This window comes from Ochotona princeps, chromosome X, assembly GCF_030435755.1.
Source record: "Ochotona princeps isolate mOchPri1 chromosome X, mOchPri1.hap1, whole genome shotgun sequence".
Lineage (NCBI taxonomy): Eukaryota > Metazoa > Chordata > Mammalia > Lagomorpha > Ochotonidae > Ochotona > Ochotona princeps.
In genome coordinates this window covers 65947016-65953137 of record NC_080865.1, presented here as the reverse complement: position 1 = coordinate 65953137, position 6122 = coordinate 65947016, and the positions used below count along the sequence as shown (strand labels likewise).

The 6122-nt window shown below is 45.6% G+C and overlaps 1 pseudogene; it reads left to right on the top strand.

Moving 5' to 3' along the window:
* Positions 1–3204: 3204 nt before the first annotated feature.
* Positions 3205–5485, top strand: LOC101517082 (general transcription factor IIF subunit 1-like; annotated as a pseudogene).
* Positions 5486–6122: the final 637 nt, after the last annotated feature.

Here is a 6122-nt window from a genome sequence, read left to right as displayed (position 1 = left end):
TGTAGCATCACCAATTAGAGTGGCGGGCTACACAGTCAACATCACAGCTGCTGCTGTCACTATCACCATCATCAGTGAGTTAGCTCAGGTCCCTTGAAGAGCAGATAGCATGAGTTAAACATGCAAGAAATTTGTTGAATGGTATATCTGGAACAGAAAATCAGATGAGAATTTGGAGAGGCTGTTGGACTTTACCATTAATCTGGCCTTTATGGATAAGAGAAGGCAAGAAGAAGGTTGGGTAAGAAGAGTATTGATTGAAGTGGGGTTCTAATAAAATGTGGACAGGGTGGTGAGGAGTCTTATAGGCATTGCCACTTATAGCTCTATGAAATGGAACTGCTCTGTTCAGCCATTGTTTGGGTGGTTGATTTCACAATAAAGCAGCAAATACTGAGATGCATTTAGAGATAGCATCTTGGGCCAAGATCAGTTTTATTTCCCACATTGGGAGAACTAAAGAGCACATTTTCATGTCTGTCTCAACAGAGATGATTTTCCACTGTTGGGACATTTGCTGCTGATTCACAGGATGGATCCTTAAATTGAGTAAACCCTATTCATATGCCCGTGTCCTCACAAAATCGACCTGTCCGGTATTTCAGCCATCAAGAAAATGCAAATCAAAATCTGCTTAGAACAACTGTAATTAAAAAGACAAAAAACTGGGATTGACATTATGATGTGGCAAGTTATGTGGCTAACTGTGACATCAGTATCTCACTTGGACAATGGTTTAAGTCTCAGCTACTCCATTTTGGATCTAGCTGCTTACTAACAACCTGGAAAAAGATGGCTCATGTGTTTGGGACCCTGCTACATACATGGAAGACCCAGATGAATCTCCTGGCTGCTGGCTTCAGCCTGGAAATGGAAAGAGAACATGAGAGACAGAGATTTTACATCCACTGGTTCACTCCCCAAATTATTACAACACCTAGCCATTGTGGCACAGTGGCCTAAACTACTGCTTGGGAAACAGACATTACTTGTCAGAGTGCTAGTCTGAGTCTGGCTGCTCTGCTTCCAGTCGGGGTCTCTGCTAATGTTCCTGGGAGATAACAGATGATGGTTAAAGTGCTTGGATCCCTGCCATCAGTCTGGGAAACCTAGATCGAGTTCTAGGATCCTAGCTTTAGCCTGGTGTAGCCCTGGAAGTTGTGAGCATTTGAGGAATAAACCAGTAGATGGAAGATCCGTGTGTGTGTGTGTGTGTGTGTGTGTGTGTGTCTGTGTGTCTGTGTGTCTTTCAAGTATACAAAAATAAATACACGTTTATAAAAAATAATCATCTCTTAAAAATGATCCAGCAGGACTGCAGATGTGGCACAACAGGTGAAGCTGCCACCTGTGACACAGACATATAACAAAGTATCAGTTGGGTCCCTAGTACTCTGCCTCTGATCCAGGTCTCTGCTAGTGTGACTGGGAAGGCAGTGAAAGGTGACCCTTACCATCCACATGGAAGACCCAAATGAAGATTCTGGATCCTGGATCCTGGCTTTTGTGTGGTCCAGCCTCAGACATTGTGCCATTTGGGGAGTGAACTAATGGATAAAGGATCTCTCTCTCTCTCTCACCCTCTTCTCATTCCCTCTTTCTCTGCCTTTCAAATAATTAAAAATAAATCTTAAAATTACCTAGCTAGTTGTGTACCCGAGTGAATTGAAAACACATACTCATATAAACAGTTGTATAATAGATGTTTCTACTTTCTTTATTCAAAAGATGCAAAGAATGGAAGCAACCTCATAATGGTTAATTTTATGTACCAACTTGGCTAGGCTATGATGTCCAGATATTTGGTTACACACTGGTCCAGACGTTGCTGTGAAGGTATTTTTTGGATGTGATTGTTATTAGAGGATGTAGACATAGAGTTTAGACATTATTTAGACATCTCCATAATGTGGTGATCTGTACTTAATCCCTTGAAGACCTTAAGCACAAAGACTGAAGAAGTTGGAGTTCTACCTGAGTTCTTAGTCTTTGAACTCAATATTATGACATCAGTTCTTTCCTAAATTTCCAGCTTGCCCTAAATTTCAGACCTGCAAGCTTCCACAATTGCATAAGTCAATTCCCATCCCTCCTAGGGCCCTGTTGGTTTATTTCTCGGTGGTATATACACATAGTGCATATGAACATAATGAAAAGAATAAAGTGCCAATACATGCTATGCATGGGTGAACCTTAAAACCTTTTGTTAAGTGAAAGGATATAGATACAAAAGGTCAGACATGGTCACATAGTGTATAATTCCATTTATATGAAATGTCTATAATAGAGACTTCCTTTGAGGTGCAAAGTAGATTAATAATTGTCCAGGACTGAGGAAAGGGGAATGTGAAATGAATGCTAATAGATATGGGTTTCTTTTGGAGGTAATGGAATGTTGTGAAACTAGATTGCTGTTAGATGGCTACATGACTGTTTTACTAAACCACTAAACTGAATGCTCTAAATGGGTGAATTATATCACAATAAAGCTATCGCTTGACACAAGCAATTTTTATAGCATCCTCCTTCCCATGACCCACTAGGCAGGGTAAACAGAGCTAATCCACTCCCTAGCAAAACATCTATTATCTTTAAACCCCATGCTGCATTTTGTGGCAGTACTTCTTTCTCCTTAAGGCTAACTTACATGTGTATTTTACCCAGATTTTCTGAAGAAAGATGTTAAGTGTGAGGCCACAGGGAATTCATTTTGTGTATGTACTCCACGCTCCACCTATGAATGATGCTGATGAAGGAGTGGCTTAAAACTTAGGATAAGTGGCCAGTGCGATGATTCAATGGCTAAATCCTTGATTTGCATGCACCGCGATACAATATGGGCACCGATTCATGTCTTGGTTGCTCCACTTCCCATCTAGCTCCCTGGTTATGGCCTGGGCAAGCAGAAGAGGATGGCCCAAAGCCTTGGGACCATGCACCCACATAGGAGAACCAGAAGAGGCCCCTGGCTGCTGGGTTCAGATAGTCTCAGCTCAGGCTGCTGCAGCCATTTGGGGAGTGAACCAGTGGAGATCTTTCTCTGTCCTTCTCTCTGTAAATTTACCATTCCAATTAAAATAAACAAATCTTTTAAAAAAAGATTCAGGGCAAGACTGTTTCCCTTTAGGAACCCTACATCTTCACGCAGTGTCCCGATAGGGCCTCCCAGGCCTTCCCCGTGCACAACTGGTGCACTTCACGCAGCTGGCTCGCCACCCCATGCTCACTGCCCAGGAGGCCGAGGAGGAGTGGGAGAGGCGGAACAAGGTACTCAATCAACCACGTCAGCACCATGCAGCAGCTGTGGCTCCTGGACCAGGATGAGGATGAGGGCAAGAAGGAGAAGGGCGGCCACAAGAAGGCCTGCAAGCTGCGCATCCACGACCTGGAGGACGACCTGGAGATGTCGTCGGACGACAGCGATGCCAGCGGCGAGGAGGGCAGCAGAGCCCCCAAGGCCAAGAAGAACGGGCCCCTGAGCAAGGGCGGCAGGAAGAAGAAGAAGAAGGACTCAGATGACGAGGCCTTTGAGGACAGTGATGACGGCCACTTTGAGGGCCAGGAGGTGGACTACATTTCCGACGGCTCGAGCAGCTCTGGGGAGGAGGCCAAGGCCAAAGTGCCGCAGAAGGAAGGGCCCAAAGGCGTGGATGAGCAGAGCAAGTGCAGCGAAGAGAACCAGGAAGAGAAGCCGCCGGAGGAGGACAAGGAGGAGGAGGAGGAAGAGAAGGCCCCCACGCAGCAGGAAAAGAAGCACACGACAGCAGCGAGGAGAGCGACACTGACAAGTGAACCCTCCTCGGCCCTCTTCGTAGCCAAGAAAACACCCCCAAGAGGGAGCCGAGGCCCTCCAGAGGCAGCTCCCATGGCAACAGCCGGCTAGGTACCGCTGCGTGCTGTGGCCGGCAAACTAGAGCAATGCCAGCAAGGCATCAGCGGCCCAGCGCTGGACAGTCTTTCCGGGAAGGCCACCCCTCAGCCGCCATCCAGGAAGTTCACGCCCAGCGGCGGGAACGGGCAAGTGACCGAGGAGGCCGTGCCCCCTACCTGACCTGTAAGCCCGTGACCACCAAGCACCTGCTAAAGAAGTTCCAGACCAAGAAGTTGGGGCTGAGCAGCGAGCAGAGGGTCAGCGTGCTGGCCCGGATCCTGAAGCGGCTGAACCCCGAACATAAGCGCATGAACGACAAGATGCACTTCTGCTTCAAGGAGTGAGCCCCACTAAACAGCCTTTGGCTCAGGAAGGAAAAACAAAAGGTTCAGAAAATGTGTGACTGATCATCCATGAGATAAAGACGCTAATGGCCTGAACTGAGCAAGCATTCCATAAAAAGGAGACCATCCTTCTGGCCTAACTACTGATTCTTTGAGCAAAGCCTATTACCTTGCACCTATCAGCATGACATGCTAAGACTATCAGTTGCTTGCTGCCTATCTTCTTTTTCTCACCTCTTCCATCATGGTTGCCGGTCACTTCTTACACATCAGCTCCTGGGAGGCCTAGAAGCAGTCTTCTGGAGGCTGTGGAGTCTTGAAAAATTCAACCCATGAACCTTACAACATACAACTGTGTGGTGACCCCTGGTATAGACTTAGTTTAGGCTCTTGTCTCAATCAAAAGAAGGAGACGTAGTAGCTAAAAATCAGCAGAAAAACAAGGTGCATTTAACTGCAAAGCAAAAATTCACACTAGGGAAAGAGAGTAGCCAAACTGAGGAGAGAGTTGTACTCATGGGTTAAGCTGCTACTTGTGACGCCGGCATCCCATATCAGAGCACTGGTTTGAGTCCCAGCTGCTCCATTTCTGATCCAGCTCTTTATTAATGTGCCTGAGAAAGCTGCAGAAGATGGCCCAAGTGCTTACGACCCTGTCACCCACTTGGAGGACCCGTATGGAGTTCTCGGCTTCTGGCTTTGGCCTGATCCTGGCTGTCTTCTTTCTCTCTCTCTCCTTCAAGTAGATAAATAAATCTTTTTATTAAAAAAGTTTCAGGGTTATCTCTTTAGGTTTGGAGGCTTAATGGCTAGTGTCTTGGATGGAGCTTAATTCAATATTCAAACAGAGTGGCGTTTGCGGTTGCATGGCCCAAGTACTGCCCATTTCCTTGCCCTTTTCTGGCAGTTTCTCATATCCTTGTATCAGATGTATGATGGGAGTATCAGCCTAGTAATGTGATTATGACATTATAATGGACTAAAGGTCAAAACAGGAACACAGCCTGCAACTATATCTGATATTTTAGTTGATGTTTTTTTTCTAAGTGGCAAAATTGGAGAAGTTGTGGTTTTCCCCTGCACAGAAGAGGGGTGGTAAGGCAGTACATGGAAATGGAGGTTGGGGCACAACCCAGAAGGGGAGTGGTTTGAGCAGGATGGGGTGGTGACTGCTGTGCAATGCAAGAGCAACCAGGCAATACTGTCAAGTCTCATCAACTTTTGCTAGTACTAACCCCCAGCTGGCATCAGGAAGGCATTGCATATTTGTTCAGTAGGGTTCTAAATGCTGATTTATGGCTATTTACAAAAGTTCATGGAAACCGGCATTAAAAAATAAACTGATTTTGGTGCAAACAACTTTTAAACTCATGTCTAGTTTTTTTTTCACAATATGAAGTTTCCATGAGCTTTCACAACATCCTTCATGTGCATCTTTTTGCATCAAAATTAAGTTGTCTTTTTATTTTTCCACGGATTTTTTTGAAGCATGCTCATAGCTGCCAAGAGCTTTCTAAAAGACCATTCCTTTTTCCTCCTGAATTGGGGGTTGGAGGTGGATAAGGAGTCAGAACCTGTGCCTCCCTTCCTTGCAGAATTCTGACAATTCATAGAGAATGAAATTGGCCCTTCAACACTGTCTCATGTTCAGGGAGCAATCCAGGGGTAGTCCCTCAAGTGAGGAGTCTAGGAGGTAAGTGCTTATATTGGGTGTCATTCCTAGGGCCTCAATCTGACTGACACAATTTTTCAGCATGTCTACTCCTAAGAAGAGGCATGAGATGGAAATTACAGAGTGCCTGAACAAGCCAAGAACTCTGGATGGGAAGAGGGAAAATTCCCAGCTTCTTCCAGCAGGGGAAAGGAACAGGGATATAGGAGCCCAAGGGTTTAGTTATCTAAAGCAC